This window comes from Bos mutus, chromosome 2, assembly GCF_027580195.1.
Source record: "Bos mutus isolate GX-2022 chromosome 2, NWIPB_WYAK_1.1, whole genome shotgun sequence".
Taxonomy (NCBI): domain Eukaryota; kingdom Metazoa; phylum Chordata; class Mammalia; order Artiodactyla; family Bovidae; genus Bos; species Bos mutus.
The window spans coordinates 107,274,225-107,296,525 of NC_091618.1; the positions used below are offsets into that span (position 1 = coordinate 107,274,225).

Genomic DNA, 22,301 nt, shown 5'->3' on the forward strand with positions numbered 1-22,301 from the left:
TTGCCAGACAACACAGATTGAATCCTACTTTGCTGTTTGTGTTTGTATGGCATTAGGCAAGTCACTTACTGTCTCTGTGCCTGGATCTTCTAACATATAGAATGTCCTTAACTAATACTCTTGCATGAACCCCTGTGAAATAGAACTATGAACTATGCAGATTTTCTGGCTCATTCTTCTACAGTCACTGCAGGTCTGTGGAACGGGAAAGTACAGACGAGAAACCTTATTCCATTGTTATTCCAGTAATTGTTGCTATCAGCTTTTTGTTTTGTTTTCTAAGCATAAAAAGTTATAGAATTCCTAGGTATCTTGTTTTCTAGCTTTGTGCTCTTGATTCTCAATCTGCTTCTCTCCTCAATAAACTCTTCCAAAGGATTGCCTATACTCCCTGTTCATCTGCTTTTGTGTCCTGATCCCATTTGGACTGGATTTTCTTTGCTACCACTCCACTGAAACTGCTCTAGTCCATGTCTCCAGTGGTCTCCACCTCATTGAAATCCATGTCACTTCCCAGTTTTCATTGTACTTGACCTGTCGAGAGGATTTAGCACATAGATTATATGGTATTTATTGAACAAATCCTTCACCTAGCCCCCAGGATGTATACTACTTGGTTTTCCTGCTATTTCAATGCTTTTTGGCTTTTTAGTTTTTATTGCTTGTTTCTCCTCATCTCTCTAATCCTAAATGCTGTCATACCTGAAGGGTAGATCGTTGATTCCATTTATATCTGCATTCATTGGTGGGTAATTTCTTTGTCATATGTCATAAAATACTGTCTATGCAGTTCCATTCAGTTGCTCAGATATGTCTGACTCTTTGCAAACCATGAACTGTAGCAAGCCAGGCTTCCCTGTCCATCACCAACTCCCAGAGCTTACTCAAACTCTTGTCCATCGCATCAGTGATGCCATCCAACCATCTCATCCACTGTCGTCCCTTCTTCTCCTGTCTTCAATCTCTCCCAGCATCAGGGTCTTTTCCAGTGAGTTGGTTCTTCGCATCAGGTGGCCAAAGTATTGCAGTTTCAGTTTCAATATCAGTCCTTCCAATGAATATTCAGGACTGACTTCCTTTAGGATTTACTGGTTGGGTCTCCTTGAAGTCCAAGGGACTCTCAAGAGTCTTCTCCAACACCACAGTTCAAAAGCATTAATTCTTCGGTGCTCAGCTTATTTTATAGTCCAGCTCTCACATCCATACATGACTACTGGAAAAACGATAGCTTTGACCAGATGGACCTTTGTTGGCAAAGTAATGTATCTGCTTTTTAATATACTATCTAGGTTGGTCATAACTTTTCTTCCAAGGAGCAAGTGTCCTTTAATTTCATGGCTGCAGTCACCATCTGCAATGATTTTGGAGCCCAAGGAAAGAAAGTCTCTCACTGTTTCCATTTTTTCCCCATCTATTTTCCATGAAGTGATGGGACCGGATGTCATGATCTTAAGTTATCTGAATGTTGAGTTTTAAGCCAACTTTTTCACTCTCCTCTTTCACTTTCATCAAGAGGCTCTTTAGTTCTTCATTGTCTGCCATAAGGGTGATGTCTTCTGTGTATCTGAGCTTACTGATATTTCTCCCAGCAGTCTTGATTCCAGCTTGCGTTTCCTCCAGCCCGTCATTTCACACAATCTACTCTGCATATAAGTTAAATAAGTAGGGTAACAATATACAGCCTGGACGTACTCCTTTATTGATCTGGAACCAGTTTGTTGTTCCATGTCCAGTTCTAAATGTTCCCTCTTGACCCGCATACAGTTTTCTCAGGAGATAGGTCAGGTGGTCTGGTATACCCATCTCTTGAAGAACTTTGCACAGTTTTTTGTGAGCCACAGGGTCAAAGGTTTTAGCATAGTCAGTAAAGCAGAAGTAGATGTTTTTCTTCGACTCTCTTGCTTTTTTGAAGATCTAGCAGATGTTGGCAACATGATCTCTGGTTCCTCTGCCTTTCCTAAATCCGGCTTGAACTTCCAGAAGTTCATTGTTCATGTGATGTTGAAGCCTGGCCTGGAGGATTTTGAGCATTACTTTGTTAGCATGTCAGATGAGTACAATTGTGCAGTAGTTTGAGCATTCTTTGGTATTGCCTTTCTTTGGGATTGGAATGCAAACTGTCCTTTTCCAATAATTTGGCCACTGCTGAGTTTTCCAGATCTGGCATATTGAGTGTAGCTCTTTCACAGCATCATTTTTTAGGATTTGAAATAGCTTAACTGGAATTTCTTTACCGCCACTAGCTTTGTTCATAAGTGATATTTCCTAAGGCTCATTTAACTTTGCATTCCAGGATGTCTGGCTCTAGGTGAGTGATCACACCATCATGGTTTTCTGGGTCATGAAGATATTTTTCATATAGTTCTTCCATATATTCTTGCCACCTCTTCTTAATATCTTCTGCTTCTGTTAGGTCCATACCATTTCTATCCTTTATTATGCCCATCTTTGCATGAAGTGTTCCCTTGATATCTCTAATTTTCAGAGAATTTTAGAGATCTCTAGTCTTTCCCATTGTATCGTTTCCTCTATTTATTTGTACTGATCACTGAGGAAGGCTTTCTTATCTCTCCTTGCTCTTCTTTGGAACTCTGCATTCAAATGGGTATATCTTTTCTTTTCTCCTGTGCCTTTTGCGTCTTTTGTTTTCTCAGCTATTTGTAAGGCCTCCTCAGACAACTATTTTCCCCTTTTGCATTTCTTTTTCTTGGGGATGGTCTTGATCACTGCCTCTTGTACAGTGTCATGAACCTCTGTCCATAGTACTTCAGGCACTCTATCAGATCTAATCCCTTGGATCTGTTTGTCACTTCCACTGTATAACGGATTTGATTTACATCATACCTGAATGGCAAACCACTTCAGTATTCTTGCACTGAGATCCCCATGAACAGTATGAAAAGGCAAAAAGGTATGACACTAAAAGATGAACTTCCCAGGTCAGTAGGTGCCCAATATGCTACTGGAGAAGAGTGGAGAGATAACTCCAGAAGGAATGAAGAGTTGGAGCCAAAGCAAAAACAACACCCAGTTGTGGATGTGACAAGGCAGTAGAAGTAAAGTATAATGCTGTAAAGAGCAATATTGCATAGGAACGTGGAATTTTAGGTCCATGAATCAAGGCAAATTGGAAATGGTGAAAAGGGAGATGGCAAGAGTGAACATCGACATTTGAGGAATCAGCGAACTAAAATGGACTGGACTGGGGGAATTTAACTCAGATGACCATTATATCTACTACTGTGGACAGGAATCCCTTAGAAGAAATGGAGTAGCCATCATAGTCAACAAAAGAGTCCAAAATACAGCACTTGGATGCAATCTCAAAAATGACAGAATGATCTCTGTTCGTTTCCAAGGTAAACCATTCATTATCACAGTAATCCAGGTCTACGGCTCTGACCAGTAATGCTGAAAAAAGCCGAAGTTGAACGGTTCTATGAATACCTACAAGATCTTCCAGAAATAACACCCAAAAAGGATATCCTTTTTGTTATAGGGGACTGGAATGCAAAAGTAGGAAGTCAAGAGATACCTTGAGTAACAGGCAAATTTGGCCTTGGAGTACAAAATGAAGCAGGACAAAGGCTAACAGAGCTTTGCCAAGGGAACACACTGGTCATAGGAAACACCCTCTTCCAACAACACAAGAGAAGACTCAGCACATGGACATCACCAAATGGTCAATACTGAAATCATATTCATTATATTCTTTGAAACCTAAAATGGAGAAGCTCTACACAGTCAGCAAAAACAAGGCCAGGAGCTGACTGTGGCTCAGGTCATGAAGTCCTTATTGCCAAATTCAGACTTAAGTTGAAGAAAGTAGGAAAAACCAGTAGATCATTCAGGTATGTCCTAAATCAAATCTCTTATGATTATACATGAATGTGACAAATAGATTAATGGGATTAGATCTCACAGACAGAGTGCCTGAAGAACTATAGACAGAGGTTCCTGACGTTGTACAGGAGGCAGTGATAAAGACCATCCTCAAGAAAAAGAAATGCAAAGGGCACAGTGGTTGTCTGAGGAGGCCTTACAAAAAGCTGAGAAAAGAAGAGAAGCTAAAGGCACAGGAGAAAAGGAAAGATATAGTCTTTTGAATGCAGAGTTCCAAAGAAAACCAAGGAGAGATAAGACAACCTTCCTCAGTGATCAACGCAAAGAAATAGAGGAAAACAATAGAATGGGAAAGACTAGAGATCTCTTCAAGAAAATTAGAGATACCAAGGGAACATTTAATGCAAAGATGGGCTCGATAAAGGACAGAAATGGTATGGACCTAACAGAAGCGGAAGATATTAAGAAGAGGTCGCAAGAATACACAAAAGAACCATACAAAAAAGATCTTCGTGACCCAGAAAACCATGATGGTATGATCACTCACCTAGAGCCAGACATCCTGGAATGCTAAGTCAAGTGGGCCTTAGGAAGCATCACTACAAACAAAGCTAGTGGAGGTGATGGAGTTCCAGTTAAGCTATTTCAAATCCGAAAAGCTGATGCTATTTCAAATCTGAAAAGATGATTTTTCTATTTCCAAAAGCAAGTGCTGCAGTCAATATGCCAGCACATCTGGAAAACTCAGCAGTGGCCACATTATTAGAAATGGTCAGCTTTCATTCCAATCCCAAAGAAAGGCAATACTAAAGAATGCTCAAACTACTGCACAATTGTACTCATCTGACATGCTATCAAAGTAATGCTCAAAATCCTCCAGGCCAGGCTTCAACATCACATGAACAATGAACTTCTGGAAGTTCAAGCCGGATTTAGGAAAGGCAGAGGAACCAGAGATCATGTTGCCAACATCTGCTAGATCTTCGAAAAAGCAAGAGAGTTGAAGAAAAACATCTACTTCTGCTTTACTGACTATGCCAAAGCCTTTGACCCTGTGGCTCCCAAAAAACTATGCAAAATTCTTCAAGAGATGGGTATACCAGACCACCTGACCTATCTCCTGAGAAATCTGTATGCGGGTCAAGAGGGAACATTTAGAACTGGACATGGAACAACAAACTGGTTCCAGATCAATAAAGGAGTACGTCCAGGCTGTATATTGTTACCCTACTTATTTAACTTATATGCAGAGTAGATTGTGTGAAATGACGGGCTGGAGGAAACGCAAGCTGGAATCAAGACTGCTGGGAGAAATATCAGTAAGCTCAGATACACAGAAGACACCACCCTTATGGCAGACAATGAAGAACTAAAGAGCCTCTTGATGAAAGTGAAAGAGGAGAGTGAAAAAGTTGGCTTAAAACTCAACATTCAGATAACTTAAGATCATGACATCCGGTCCCATCACTTCATGGAAAATAGATGGGGAAAAAATGGAAACAGTGAGAGACTTTCTTTCCTTGGGCTCCAAAATCATTGCAGATGGTGACTGCAGCCATGAAATTAAAGGACACTTGCTCCTTGGAAGAAAAGTTATGACCAACCTAGATAGTATATTAAAAAGCAGATACATTACTTTGCCAACAAAGGTCCATCTGGTCAAAGCTATCGTTTTTCCAGTAGTCATGTATGGATGTGAGAGCTGGACTATAAAGCTGAGCACTGAAGAATTAATGCTTTTGAACTGTGGTGTTGGAGAAGACTCTTGAGAGTCCCTTGGACTTCAAGGAGACCCAACCAGTAAATCCTAAAGGAAGTCAGTCCTGAATATTCATTGGAAGGACTGATATTGAAACTGAAACTGCAATACTTTGGCCACCTGATGCGAAGAACCAACTCACTGGAAAAGACCCTGATGCTGGGAGAGATTGAAGACAGGAGAAGAAGGGACGACAGTGGATGAGATGGTTGGATGGCATCACTGATGCGATGGACAAGAGTTTGAGTAAGCTCTGGGAGTTGGTAATTGACTGGAAAGCCTGACATGCTGCAGTCCTTCGGGTCACAAAGGATTGGACACAACTGAGCGACTGTAATGAACTGAATGAGCTGAATGGTCTAGTGGTTTTCCCTACTGTTTTCAATTTAAGTTTGAATTTGACAATAAGTAGTTCATGATCTGTGCTACAGTCAGCTCCCAGTCTTGGTTTTGCTAACTGTATCGAGGAGCTCCATGTTTGGTTGCAAACAGTCTAATCAGTCTGATTTTCCTATTGACCATCTGGTGATGTCCATGTGTAGTCTTCTCTTGTGTTATTTGAAGAGGTGTTTTCTGTGACCAGTCCATTCTCTTGGCAAAATTTTGTTAGCCTTTGACCTGGTTTGTTTTGTACTCCAAGGCAAAATTTTCCTGTTACTCGAGGTATTTCTTGACTTCCTACTTTTGTATTCCAGTCCCCTATAATGAAAAGGACATCTTGGGGTGTTAGTTCTAGAAGGTCTTGTACGTCTTCATAAAAATCGTTCATATTCAGCTTCTTCAGCATTACTGGTTAGGGCATAGACTGAGGTTACTGTGACATTGAGTGAATTGCCAGGAGAGCTGAGAAGTGATCTCTAGGGCCAGTGAGTGAATTCATCCTTCCTAAGGGAAAAGTTTGACTGGTTTGACTCCAGAATGGCAGAGTAGAAGGATGTGCCCTCATCTTCTCCTGTGATAACTCCAAAATTACAACTGACTGCTGAATAACCATCGACAGGAAAATCTTGAATGCCACCAAAAAAAGATACCCTACATCCAAGGGCAAAGGAGAAGCCCCAGGAAGATGGAAGGAGGGGCTAAATTGCATTTAGAGTCAAACCCTGTACCCACCAGAGACACTTGGAGGGTTCAAACAAACCTTGTGCTCACCAGAACCCAGAGACCCCCATAGACTGAACCAGAACTGTGTTTGAGTGTCTCCTCCGGAGGTATGGGTCAGCCATGGACTGCTGCAGCGGTAGGGACTCTGGGTGTAATAGCCCTGGGTATGGCTTAAGCCCTCTTGGAGGAGGTCATCATTAAACCCACCCTAGAGCCGCCAGACCTTACACAGGACTGGGGTAACAGACTCTTGGAGGGCACAAACAAAAGTCTATGCAGTGGCAGCCTCCAAATTAATATGTCCAGACCAAACTTCTACACCAATGCGACGTTCTTTTGTTTGTTGGTTGGTTTGTTTAAATTAATTGATTTGTTTTTGGCTGTGCTGTGTCTTCGTTGTTGGACTCAGGCTTTCTTTAGTTGTTGTGAGCACCTCTCTTGTTGAGGCACACAGACTTCTAATTGCAGTGACTGTCTTGTTGGGGAGAAATGGCTCATTAGTTGTGACACATGGGCTTAATTTTCTAATGGTATGTGGAATATTTCCAGACCAGGGATCAAACGCATGTCCCTTGCTTTGGCAGCTGGATTCTCAACCACTGGACCACCAGGGAAGTGTTGATGCCACATTCTTGACATTTATCTCTTGACATCTCCAGTAGGACATCTAATAGAAGTCTCAAAGTCAGCATATCTAAAACTTCATTCCATATCCTCCCGCATGGGGAACACCAATCGTTATCCCCATCTCAGTTGATAGCAACTCCATCAGTCTGGCAGCTCAAGCCAAATTATTTTGAAATAATCTTTGCCCCCTCTCTTTTTCTCATCCAGTCATTAAATAAATTCTCTTGGGTATATCTTAAAATATATCTAGAATCTAAGTACCTCTCATCCACTTTTTTGCTCCTACTGTCACATTTTGTTGCAACCACTGAGATAAGTCCCCACCTGCATCATTTCCATAGCCTCTCATGGGGTCTCCCTCTTTCCACCCTTGCCGTCAAGTTTATTCTTCATATAGTGGCTAAGGCAATTCTGTTAAATTGTCCATCATATCATGTCACTCTCCTCTTACCTCTCTAGTGGAGTCCTTAAAATAACATAATATCCAGAATCTTTACTCTATGGCCTGTGAGTCTTCCCTTGATTTAGCCCCTGTTTTCTTCTATGAGCTTAGTTCCTGCCAGCCTCTCCTTTGTCCATTCCTTCCTTGAACATGAAAGCCCATTTGATCTCTGATGTCCATCGTGCTATTGTCTCTGCTTAGAACTGTCTTCCTTCAGATATTTGCGTAGCTTGCTCACTCATTTTGTTTAGACCTCTGCTCAAATTTCACCTTCTCAAATAGATACTACCTCTCACTGCTGACTATTGATAGTGCAATTGCAATAGTACCTTGTCTCCCTCCATCTCTTACCTGGCTTTATTTTTATTTCTTATACTCACAGTGCCTGATTGTTATGAATTTTTATCTCTTTTCTAGTCTGTTTTCCCAACTAGAACATACATGTCATGAGGACATAGCTTTTCTCTAATTTCCTGAGTCCTAGATCAATGCTTAGAATCCAAAAGGTGATTACTAAACATCTAAAGGAAAGAAAGAATGAAGGGGCTTTGTACAAATGCACTATAATACATGCTGCTATAATCATTTCTAAAATAAAATTGTAATAGTCTTTTTGGATTGGACTGAATGACTAGTTTTCTTTGATATTTGATATTAGTTTTAAGTTAGGCTGTGAAATAGCTACTAAAAAATGTGAGAATCAATGATGGAAGAGAAAATAAAAACCATCTGCATCAGCTATCACCTTCTAGCCTACACTGCACTTAGGGAACGTCCATCTTTATTGAAGATTTGTCTTATTTTTACAACTCTCAACATTTCACCACCTTGACAGGACATCTTTTCCAATATTTAATTATTCTGTCAATTGAGCATCTATTTTTTTTTTAAGGCAAATCAGATTTAATCACTACATTTTAAGCTTAATTCTTTTTGGAGATCTTCTGATAAATAGAAAATTAATTTTGTGTACAAAATGCTTAGGTAGATTAACCTGAATATTCAGTACAGGGGTACATAGTAGGAATACTAATGCTTGTTGAATGTTGTTGATTGAATCATATGTAAACAAGAAAGGATTTTTTAACCATTTCATGTATTTTAGATTTTTTTATCATAAGTTTTTATCATTTCTTTCTGTTCATTTAATTATTTTTGCTTTATGTGCTTTTTCCTACCAAACACAGACATCAAATGTTCACATAGAAAATGAACATTAACTTTAAAATAATAATCCAAAGCTTTGCATGGCAAAGTAATAGATCTTCTCAGTGTCATGTTATAGTTTTAGATAATAGCTTTTCTGGTTGGCTCTGGAGACCCTCAACATAAATCTATTTGAGGATGGGTTAGAATGAAGATGACAGGGAAAATGGAAGAGGAACACAGGAGAAAAATCATGTCTGGAAATTGATGGTCATTTCTATGTATGTTTGTCACCTTGGAAAAGATTAAGGGGATGATGGTACCTCTCTATAACTCATTTTTTTATAATGTGTTAAGATGAACCCAAATAAATGATCAGCCATAACGGTGAGAGTAGGGCTACCGTTTGGGGATTGCATTGCTAAAGTCAGTCACAGAGGCCTACTTCCAGGATAGGAAAGTCTAATCCAGTATTTTTCTTTGAATGGTGTGTGGCTTACTTTTAATAAGTAATAAATACACTAAAATAAAAATAATACATGTTGTAAAAAAGTAAAAATGTGGGTTTTGTAAAAAAGAAACTAAAACACCGTGATGCCACCATCTAGATAGAATTGTTACTGTCTTTGTACTTCTTCCTGTCTTTCTTCTATGCATATTTTAACATAATAATGAAAGTAGTATTATCCTCTATAATTATGGATCATGACTTTTGGTTACTATTACTATATGCACTCAGTCCTTAAAAATGCCTAATTTTAATAATCACATAATATCTTATAATTTATCAAGGTATATTAATTTGCCTAGCCATTTACTTATTGTGAATATTTTGGTTACTTTTAACGTTTAATGTTAAACTTTTTTGCATAAAACCTTTAAATTATTTGGGAGAAGAAGTTTCTTTTTTAAAAGGAAGAATGTAAAGCAAATGTTCTGAACACCCGTCTTCTTAAAAGTAGTGAATATTTTGGTCTCATGCAGTCTTTGTAATTTTATTTTAGATTGCCAATTTGAATATATAAATTGCTATTTGAATCTTATTATTTTTGTGATTCATTTAACTTTGCTTACTACCAGTGTTGAACATTTTCTCGTGTTTACTAGCGTTTGTATTACTTCTTTGGAGACGTTTTCATATAATATGTCAGTTTATTTGGCTTTTAGTATTTATATTCCTCCATAAATAGTTTCTCCAGTCAAGATAAGACTGTCTGGTTCACCATCCATTTATTTTCTTGTTTATCAGTTTAACTCAGTACTACAGAATGGTAAAGAAATGGTCAAGTCCATGTAGCATACAATGGCTTTAAAAATATTCTTTTTTTAAGCCCTATTCAAACATTTTCTATAAAATACTAAGAATCTTTTTATAGGCAATTCTTTATAACCTAGATTTATTTTATAAGATAAATCTTTTTGTATTTGTTGTTTGAAATCAAGTGAAACATGGTTCTCAGTTCATACTTTATATATTTTCTTAATTCACACCTTGGTCACACACACATACACACAAATTTCCCATTTATTTACTTATTGTACTTTTTGGAAAAGGATAAAAATTAAAATAATAATCATATAAATGTTATGCTTAATATAAAATTTATGTGTTTGCTTCTCTCTTTTTAAATGAAGGGATGTGATATTTTGAAAGAAGAGTGAATAAAGGTGAGGATGTTGAAATTTTGGAGAATTAGAGAATAGAGAGTTTTTGTCTTGTTCCTATATGTTAAATATATAAGTTGCAAATATTTCTGTGACTAAGCATTTTTAATAGAAAATCCTCTTTGAACTATGGTAAAATTAAAAATCTTGTTCTAAATTAGGAATGTACAGATACAATGAGTACCATAGAGAATCATCAAGAGAAACCCCTAGAGAATAACGGAGCAACTCATGACCTACCTGTGGGACCCCCAGTTTCTCTGTCAACTATGAACACAAATGCAAAAAGAAAATACATGTGTGTGAAGAAATTGATATCTTATATTTACCTTAGCATTTCCTTTCCTACAGATTTAGTAATCAAATCTAGACTGGCAAATAAAGAAAGAAGGATATCAATTTTATGAATCAGTTATGATGTTCTCGATTAAGGACTGCAAATACTTAACCCCTTACAGAGGATTACAAATCTAGCAATGGGTGGATCCAGATTCATACCCAGGTCCAACCCCAAGGATCATGGTCCTTAACAAACCTAAGGTGTTTTTATCATAAGTCCTATTCTATCATACAAGTCATCAAGGAAACAGAGGAAAAAGGAAAGAAAAAAAAAAGAGAGATTATCCTATTATCCTAAAGTAAGCAGCTGAAGAGTATAAAGAATCAAAGTAAATCATAGAATTACAGGTTTGGTTTGGTTTGGTTTTTGTATGAGAGGAGACTTCCACTTAGGAGAGGGATAAATTGGCAGTAAGGCCATGGAGCAAAGGGTGAACTTTGTACATCCATAGGGATGTGATGTAATTGCTGGTCCCTTGAGTTCTCCAGTCTATAACTTAAACAGTGCAGCATCCCATTATGGAAAAACCATGGCCATCTGGTCTTCCTGGCTCTGAGGTGCAACCTGTAATGTAATTTCAGAAATGCATTAGAGCTGGGAGACTGAATCTCAGGGAAAATCAAGTTTGGTCAGCTGACAAAGTTAATTTGGTGCTTCATCATTGTACTGGCCAGCTCTTGTCATAGAAGCAGCTTAGTGCTTTGAAATTGTTCAGTCTGGGAAGAAAACAAAAAACACAAAAATGCAGAGATATGAAGGAGAGGCATACCTTTTCATCCCCCCAAATTTAGCCAGCGCTGTGTGTTTTCAAAACAATTAGATTAGGGAATTTTTTGTCTGTATTTTAAAAAAGGATAATGTCTACATCATTTCTGTTAGATAATACTTATTATTATAGAATACAATAATAAGGGCAAGGGTCAAAGTGTATTTTGCATTTAAGTATGATGCAAGGTCAAAAAGTCCAATTTTGAAAATGTCTTGCTCAACAAAACTTGTTCAGTGTAGCAGCAGTACAATTAGATACTGCAATTCATGCCATATATGCAGTTTCTAAAATGCCAGGAAGAGAGAAAAGGAGAAAGAAAGAGGAAGGAAGGAGGGGAGACAGAAGATAAAAGGAAGGAGAATGAGAACAAGAAAGAAGGAAATTAGGGAAGGAAAGAGGATAAAAGAAAAAGGAAGAGTAATATGATAATCAAAGAATTTTTAAATGGTATCAAGTCAACTGAGATGTTTGTTATTAAAAAAGACATAATTTATTTTTTGTAAAGTAGACTGCAAAAGAGTATATTTGTCCTAAAGTGGTAAGTGTGTAAAAAGAAAGATAGGTAGTCTCATCATCATTAATGTTGCTCCATAAAATCTCCTGAACTGCATTTGAATCATCCTTCAGGGTCACTCATTTCCCTTCCTTTCCTGCCTTCCTGCAGCCCTTAAAGAAAACAGCTCTAGTGTTAAGAGAAAAGGATTTGTTTCTGTGTTGAAAGTAAGGAGATGTGAAAGGAAAATATGCAAGAAAAATAAAACATTTCTGGTCCCTTTTGCACGAGGAGGACTCCAGGAGTGTTAAGAATCCTGTGAGACCCACCACACCCAAGCTTTTGCTCCCTACTGCCCTGACTGCAGGGACTAAAGAATTGGGAGTCCACCCAGCAAAGGTGCAGAAAACGTGAAAATTTTAGCTGCCCTTTTCCTTCAGCACTGTCAACACCCTATTTTGGAAGGTAGTTTTGATTTACTTACTTCTGGATGAACCTGAGTTTCTAAAAGCCTACCAAGAATCTCAGATCACTAATGGAAGTAATTGAAGGCTGACATGGTCAACCAGAAGATAGAGGGGAAAAAAAAATTAGTATCTATATATGCAGTGTGTCTCTGAGAGAACCAAATGAAGTGTTAGCAGGAAGAGATATAATAAAGAAAAGAACTTAAAATCAAATGTTCAGTTCAGTCACTCAGTTGTGTCTGACTCTGCGACCCCATGGACTGCAGCACACCAGGCATCCCTGTCCATCACCAACTCCTGGGGCTTGCTCAGACTCATGTCCATCAAATTGGTGATGCCATCCAACCATCTCATCCTCTGTCATCCCCTTCTCCTCCTGCCTTCAATCTTCTCAGCATCAGGGTCTTTTCCAGTGAGTCAGTTCTTTGTATCAAGTGGCCAAAGTATTGGAGCTTCAGGATTAGATGAGACAGTGGCTAATTACCTATACATGTTTTCCCATCAATTCTCTCTTCCCTTATTTCTATAAATGGAACAATGGCCCACTCAGTCACTCAAGCCAAAATATAGGAGCATTCTAATTCCTCTCCTTCCCTGTCTCCAAGCCCCTCCCCTACCCCATTACCAAACATCAACAGATTCTTTCCACTCTACCTCAAAACCTTAACGACCTTTACTTGTCACCTGTCTAAATTGTTTCCCTCCTTCTACTTCTATTGATGGTCCAAAGTAATCAAATCTGTGATATCTAGGAATCAGAAACCCTTTCCAAACTTTTCTTTAAATTCCTGGATACATGTTCTGAAGTTACCTGTGTATCCAGCTTCTTGCTTCTCTTATCTACTTCATATTAATGCAGATATGCTAAGACTTAATGCTGTGTCTCGATACTGGAGAAGTAAGAAAAGATTTTTAGAACTAAAAAAAAAAAAACACACAACTGAGGAAACTACATATGTGTGCATATATACACATATGTATGTATCTGTGCTAGAGCTTCCCTGGTAGCTTAGCTGGTAAAGCATCTGCCTTACAATGCAGGAGATCCTGGTTCGATTCCTGGGTCAGGGAAGATCCCCTGGAGAGGGGATAGGCTACCCACTCCAGTATTTGTGGGCTTCCCTGGGGGCTCAGATGGTAAAGAATCTGCCTGCGAAGCAGGAGGCCTGGGCTTGATTCCTGAGTTGGGAAGAATCCTGGAGAAGGGCGTGGCAACCCACTCCAGTATTCTTGCCTGGAGAATCCCCATGGACAGAGGAGTCTGTCAGGCTGCAATTCATGGGTTCACAAAGAGTCAGACATGACTGAGCGACTAAGTGCACAGCACATGTATCTGTCCGTATGTGTTTTTAAAGTGTGCATCCATATATATGTATTCTCATATATATATATTTGTACACATATATATATTTAGGTCTTGCAAATTGTAACATTTTTGAGTATATAAAACCCGTAGTACTGGTGAAAATACATGAAGGGTGTTATTGTAGGCTTATCTCAATGCTCTTCCGCTCTTTGTTCTGTTACTGAGTTGACTACTTAAGACTTTAACTCATTAGTGAGCACATCCCCAGAGTTCCACACCCCCACCCCCATCAGGTGGAGCCCTGATTTTATCACATTGTTTGCAGAAGGCAGCTTTGGTCATTCTCCAGGCTGGGTTTGCTTTGCTCACCAGTATGAAAAATTTAGAAAGAAAATAACTCCAGTTCATCCGTGTATAATTCAAATAGTATTTTAGAACATTATGTTAATCATAGAAACTGCTGAATTAAATATGAAACTGAAGAGATTTCTAGCAGAAACTTCTTAAAATACTTAACTGAGGCTTTTCAGCTTTCACAAAAATTCTACACCCTGCTTTTAGAGCCCTGATAGGTAAAACGGTTGATGCTAGATGAAAGAATGTAAGTGTAATTTATTCATCAGGTCTAACAGTACCTCAAAATCTATGTGACAAATATTTCTTGTATTCCAAACTATTATTACTGGGAAAAAAGGAATCCACAGGCAACATTGATTATACTTTCTGTATAGAAATATTCTATCTTAATATATAGGGCTTTCCCTATGGTTCAGTGGTAAACAATCTGCCAGCCAATGCAGGGGACACAGGTTCGATCCCTGGTCCAAGAAGATTCCACATGCCATGGAGCCACAAATACTGAGCCCACGTGCCGCAACTGCTGAAGCCCATGCTCCCTAGAGTCTGTGCACTACAGCCAGAGAAGCCACAGCAATGAGAAGCCTGCGCACCACAGCGAAGAATAGCCCCGGCTCACTGCAGCTGGAGGAAAGCCTGCCCAGCAACAAAGACAGCTCAGCCAAAAATAAATAAATAAAGTAAAAAATAATAGTTAATCTAAAAGTGGCATAAAGATAAATACACTGCTTTTTTTTTGGTAATTGTTAAAGATACCATGCTAAGAATCAATGACAAATGAAAGCTGTCCAAGAAGAGTAACAAACGTAGGTTAATGTCCTGAAGCTCATATGAATTAATCAGTCTCTAGTCTTTTCCCAATACTATAAACATGATTAGAATTCCAAAAAGAGCTTAAATAGAATATAGTCATTTCTTTTTCTGTTTAAAAAAGATCTGGACTAGATCAGAGTTAGCTTTATCGGTGAAAAAAACTTTATATAATTCAATTCAGAGCAGCCAAATGAGACCTCCAAGGACAAAACAAAAATCCAAATATGCAAATATTGTAATTTCCCAGAGTGGTACAGGTATACACTTCAAGTAAAGGTTAAACAAAAATTATTCATTATCTCAAGTAAACCAGAACAATGCATTACTTTTCATAAACAGATTGCCCTCTTTTTAAAAAATGATGTATTTTGAACCTCAACCTGATATGATTTATGGTACTAATATACTCTGTGAGAGGACAGAATAGCGCTGGCTATTCCCTGACATTACAGCATAAACTCTAGATCATTTAAATATGCAGAAATTGAATGATTTGCAGAGCCATATCCATGCTCCTCTTGCATAGCTGTTTGTAGTTAAGCAAAAAATAGCCTTCATTCTATTTTTACAGCTTTATTTTTGAGATGATCAGAAGGTGAGTTGAAGCACAGATAACATCATTTGGTTTACATAAAATATAAATGAAAATGGTAAGTAATCTGATATAATTTCAAACTAAATTTAAGTCAAATAGCTTTGGGGAAAGTCATTATTTTCTGTTTTCTGAACCTTGTCTAATAATCAAATCAATAAGGAATTTCTCTTTCTCCAACTGTTAGAAATCAACTGTATCTCTTAAAGGAGAAAGGATGTATTGAATATGATTCAGGTTTCATTTATTAGGAACAAGTAGAATCTATTAGAACACATTAAAAAGGTCACAAAACAGTCATTTCTCCGGTCTGGTGTTTGTAGAACCCTACTCAGCTTTCCTATGTCCTAAAAGTCCCCTTACTCTCTTTCCTGGGAGCACGAGCACCCTAGGGTGAAATCAGTAAACAAGAGAACCATTTAGAACAGAAATTGCTGAGGTTATCTCAATTCTGAGTTAGCTCATTGAACGCACGGGCCAGAAAAGCACTTCCACCTGTGCCTCCTCCATGTAATAGTGCCCTACTGCTAAAAGTGAATGCCAGACTAGCAGCAGACTTCTGTCCTGGAGGAAGCTTGATGGAGACAGAGAAATCTCAGACCCCACTCTAGACCTATGGAAGGTGAATCTGCATTTTCAAAAAATCCCGAACTGATTCATGTGTACATTGTCTGAGAGGTGCTGCTGGAAGCTATTTAGTGTTAGTGGTAAAGAATCTGCCTGCCAGTGTAGGAGACACAGGTTCGATCCCTGGGTTGGGAAGATCCCCTGGAGTAGGCAACCCACTCCAGTGTTCTTTCCTGGAGAATCCCATGGATGGAGGATCCTAGTGGCTCCTCTCAGGTAGCAAAGAGTCAGACACAGCTGAAGCAACTTAGCATACATGGGCATGCTCGAGGCTATTTATGTAGTGCCTTAGCATTCTTCCTGTAATAACTCTCATGTTTATTCGCTTTAAGTATTAAAGCTATGGATCATGCTCTTCTAATCTCAATTATGCAAAACCCACATCCTCACTTTCTGTTATGTCTTCAGTTCAGTTGTGTCTAACTCTTTGTGACCTCATGGACTGTAGCACGCCAGGCTTCCCTGTCTATCACCAGCTCCCAGAGCTTGCCCAAACTCATGTCCATCAGGTCAGTGATGCCGTTCAACCATCTCATTCTCTGTCGTCCCCTTCTTCATCTTTCCCAGCATCAGGGACTTTACCAATGAGTCAGTTCTTCGCATCAGGTGGCCAAAGTATTGGAGTTTCAGCTTTAGCATCAGTCCTTCCAGTGAATATTCAGGACTGATTTTCTTTAGGATTAACTGGTTTGATCTCTTTGCAATCCAAGAGACTCTCAAGAGTCTTCTCCAACACCACAGTTCAAATGCATCAATTTTTTTTCAGCACTAAGCTTTCTTTATAGACCAACTCTCACATCCATACATGACTACTGGAAAAACCATATCTTTGACTAGACAGACATTTCTTATAAAGTAATGTCTCTGCTTTCTATTACATGTCTAGGTTGATCATAGCTTTTCTTCCAAGGAGCAAGCATCTTTTAATTTCCTGGCTGCAGTCACCATCTTCAGTGATTTTGGAGCCCCCCAAAATAAAGTCTGTCACTGTTTCCATTGTTTCCCCATCTACTTGCCATGAAGTTATGGGGCCATATGCCATGATCTTAATTTTTTGAACGTTGAGTTTTAAGCCAACTTTTTCACTGTCCTCTTTCACTTTCATCAAGAGGCTCTTTAGTTCCTCTTCACTTTCTGCCATGAGGGTGGTGTCATCTGCATATCTGATGTTATTGATATTTCTCCCAGCAATCTTGCTTACAGTTTGTGCTTCATCCATCCCAGCATTTCACATGATGTACTCTGCATAGAAGTTAAATAAGCATGGTGACAATATATAGCCTTGACATACTCCTTTCCTAATTTGGAACCAGTCCATTGTTCCATGTCTGTTTCTAACTGTTGCTTCTTGACCTGCAGACAGATTTCTCAGGAGGCAGGTCAGGTGGTCTGGTATTCCCATCTCTTTCAGAATTTTCCACAGTTTCTGGTGATCCACACAGTCAAAGGCTTTGGAGTAATCAATAAAGCAGAAGTAGATGTTTTTCTGGAATTCTCTTGCTTTTTCTATGATCCAACAGATGTTGGCAATTTGATCTCTGGTTCCTCTGCCTTTTCTAAATCCAGCTTGAACATCTGTAAGTTCACAGTTCATGTACTGTTGAAGCCTGACTTGGAGAATTTTGAGCATTACTTTGCTAGCATGTGAGATGAGTGCAATTGTGCGGTAGTTTGAATCTTCTTTTGCATTGCCTTTCTTTGGGATTGGAATGGAAACTGACCTTTTCCAGTCCTGTGGCCACTGCTGAGTTTTCCAAATTTGCTGGCGTACTGAGTGTAGCACTTTAACAGCATCATCTTTTAGGATTTGAAATAGCTCCACTGGAATTCCATCACCTCCACTAGCTTTGTTCATAGTGATGCTTCATAAGGCCCACTTGACTTCACATTCCAGGATGTCTGGCTCTAGGTGAGTGATAACATCATTGTGGTTATCTGGGTCATGAAGATCTTTTTTGTATAGTTCTTTGTATTCTGTTATGTCTTAGGTTAGATTAATATCAGTTGGCATCACTATCTGGTTTTTGTGGGGTTTTTCTTGTTTTTATGTCATTAGCTCTATTCAGTGGACAAGTGTGTTTTACCTGACATGTGTCTGTTATTTCTAAAGTGCTTAAACCTAGTTTTACTTTTTATCATTTCCCATTAAATCTAATTCTGAAGAATTAATTTATTTTCTCTATTAAACCTTGAGAAAGAGGAAGCAGGTATACTTGCAATAGGAAGTGTCTTCATTCAAACAAGACTACCAACCAAATGGCAGCAATGGATGTTAATATTAAGTCATTGAAATGATCAGTCTTCAGTCTTGGCACTTATAAATCAATTATTAAAACAACTCCAAATAAAAGCATTAGTCATGTTCTGTTTGCGTGAAATTCTGAACTTACTTTAAAACAGGATTATTCATTTTTGCTGAGCACTACCATTTTTTATAGTTAATAGTTCTTATTTTTTAATAGTTTCTTCAGATATGTGCTTTTTTTTTTTTAAACTGAAGCTTGTGTTCTGAGGCCTCAGTTTTCAAATATACTACTTATTTTGCTTTCTTAAACTGTATCCCTCCTTTAAGGTAGAAAAATTTATACTCCCCTTTGTGCCTTTGCTTTGATTATATGATCAGAAGGATGCACTGTCAACTTTAGCCTTTCTGACCCATTCTGATGGAAGGCACTGCTGCCTGTCCAAGCCATGCTTCTCTCGTTTGTATTCTCCTTCTCATCCCCAAGTATTAGTTTATTTTATAGCAACCAACTTATATTTAAACAATATCAGATGAAAATTTTAATTTTTTTCTGGGTAACTTGAAGTTGTGAAAGTTGTGTGTTGGCTTTTTCCCTGTCCCACGTCTTTTTTGTAGGTATTTGAATATGTCTCACACAAGATTTAAACTATCTGTACACACTGAAATCGATGCAGATTTGAAGTAATTTAGATTTTTCTAGAGTAATATGAGTATTTCAGTTTGACATCTGGAAAAGTTTGAAATATTTAGAAATCACCTCAAATCCCCAGCTCTCTTTTTATCCTTACTGACAGATTCTTCTATAATAACTGCAATAGACCTGCAGAACATTTATAAAAGGCCTCTTAGACTTTTCCATGTAATGATTGTATCACCCTCCATGAATATTTCCCAGTTCACCAAATTCTTATTGTGGCTACAATAAGACTGCAGTTCTTTAACTCATTATTTCTAATTAACCTATGATTGAATTTCCATAGTAGTGAATCTCTTTAATATGACTCATTCCCTTAAAATACAAGTGATCTTGTGGAAATAGAATTGGGTTCAGAGGTCATAACACGAGGCTTTTGGTCCTGAATCTGCAATTCAGTGATTGATGTCCTGGAAGGAACCACTCGAGCTCCATTATTTTTATGGCCATGTTAACACTGACACTAAAACTTGAGGGATATTTTGAAAAGACATCAAATGCTTTTTTATAAGTTCTTCTGAATCAGTGTTTGAATTAATCCAGACTATTAACCGTTTTTGCTGCTTTTATTGCTTCCCATTTTCCTTTGTACCCCTTTGAAATGTGAGACAAACACGTTTCACTTACCATCTTATGTAATTGTTGTAAGATGCTATTCCTGACTGCTGTGATAAAAGAGGAAGGAAGGATCGGCCCTTTCATAATTTATCTGTATTCTATTGGTATTTTCAACAGTTTCAATGGTATTCAGTTTCCTTTGCTAACACAAGTTTCAAGATTTAAAACAAGGCTTAAGATGTGATTCTGCTAGGTGTTACCCTAGGGAACATACGCAGCTCTGCGATGGGGAACCCAGATGGTGGTTTGGCTGTATGCGTGTTCTGTTAAAATGTGGGCAAGTCAGTCTGTCTTTTCCACCTGAAAATATCTGTATTTGGAAGAAGGAAAAAGCACTGGCACAGTTTCTTGTTATGGACAAAACTATATATAGTGACTTAGAAGCTTTACTTATTTTTATGCCAGTAAAATGAGTTGTAAATTCAGCAGAATGCTTTTATAAAAGAAGAGTATTTTGAATGACTTTAGTAATCACTGGTCTGCTTATATAAATGCAATTTATTCTCAAAGATGTCACCAGGATGTTGATGGAAAATTACAACCACAAAGTAGAATTCTGCTTCTTCTATCTTGTTTTTGAAAGGCATGGCTTACATAGGGTAGGTGGAATCCTTTCAGTACTGTAACATCCTAGAGATCTGTGTATAAGTTGGTCTTTAGGCTTTTTCTTTTTTTTTAACATGAAACGACAGAAAGTCAGATAGGTTCTAATACTGACAGTGACATGTTTTACATACATACTGACTCTTAATGTTACACTCTACATTTAAAACATACAGCAGAACAGAACATTTTAAGTGAGAGTTCAAAGTTCTTGGTGTGGAAATAGAGCTATAAAAAATCCCATAGGAGATTTTTAAATTAAGCTTTTGCTATTAAAAAATTTATCCCTTGCATTCCTATACACTAATAATGAGAAAACTGAAAGAGAAATTAAGGAAACAATTCCATTCACCATTGCAACAGAAAGAATAAAATACTTAGGAATATATCTACCTAAAGAAACCAAAGACCTATATATAGAAAACTATAAAACACTGGTGAAAGAAATCAAAGAGGACACTAATAGATGGAGAAATATACCATGTTCATGGATTGGAAGAATCAATATAGTGAAAATGAGTATACTACCCAAAGCAATTTATAGATTCAATGCAATCCCTATCAAGCTACCAACGGTATTCTTCACAGAGCTAGAACAAATAATTTCACAATTTGTATGGAAATACAAAAAAACCTCGAATAGCCAAAGCTATCTTGAGAAAGAAGAATGGAACTGGAGGAATCAACCTGCCTGACTTCAGGCTCTCTTACAAAGCCACAGTCATCAAGACAGTATGGTACTGGCACAAAGACAGAAATATTGATCAATGGAACAAAATAGAAAGCCCAGAGATAAATCCATGCACATATGGACACCTTATCTTTGACAAAGGAGGCAAGAATATACAATGGATTAAAGACAACCTCTTTAACAAGTGGTGCTGGGAAAACTGGTCAACCACTTGTAAAAGAATGAAACTAGACCACTTTCTAATACCATACACAAAAATAAACTCAAAATGGATTAAAGATCTCAACATAAGACCAGAAACTAAAACTCCTAGAGGAGAACATAGGCAAAACACTCTCCAACATACATCACAGCAGGATCCTCTATGACCCACCTCCCAGAATATTGGAAATAAAAGCAAAAATAAACAAATGGGACCTAATTAAACTTAAAAGCTTCTGCACAACTAAGGAAACTATTAGCAAGGTGAAAAGACAGCCTTCAGAATGGGAGAAAATAATAGCAAATGAAGCAACTGACCAACAACTAATCTCAAAAATATACAAGCAACACCTACAGCTCAACTCCAGAAAAATAAATGACCCAATCAAAAAATGGACCAAAGAACTAAATAGACATTTCTCCAAAGAAGACATACAGATGGCTAACAAACACATGAAAAGATGCTCAACATCACTCATTATCAGAGAAATGCAAATCAAAACCACTATGAGGTACCATTTCACGCCAGTCAGAATGGCTGCGATCCATAAGTCTACAAGCAATAAATGCTGGAGAGGGTGTGGAGAGAAGGGAACTCTCTTGCACTGTTGGTGGGAATGCAAACTAGTACAGCCACTATGGAGAACAGTGTGGAGATTCCTTAAAAAACTGGAACTAGAACTGCCTTATGATCCAGCAATCCCACTGCTGGGCATACACACTGAGGAAACCAGAAGGGAAAGAGACACGTGTACCCCAATGTTCATCGCAGCACTGTTTATAATAGCCAGGACATGGAAGCAACCTAGATGTCCATCAGCAGATGAATGGATAAGAAAGCTGTGGTACATATACACAATGGAGTATTACTCAGCCGTTAAAAAGAATACATGTGAATC

The 22,301-nt window shown here is 38.1% G+C and overlaps 1 protein-coding gene and 1 non-coding gene across 3 annotated transcripts in view; both read left to right on the plus strand.

The window, feature by feature from the left end:
* B3GALT1 (beta-1,3-galactosyltransferase 1) overlaps positions 1-22,301 on the plus strand; it is a 628,268-nt gene that overhangs the window by 251,330 nt on the left and 354,637 nt on the right. The gene's annotated exons all lie outside the window — the stretch shown is intronic.
* On the plus strand, positions 13,654-13,727 carry TRNAV-UAC (transfer RNA valine (anticodon UAC)). The gene has a single exon. It is a non-coding gene; the product is annotated as a tRNA-Val (tRNA).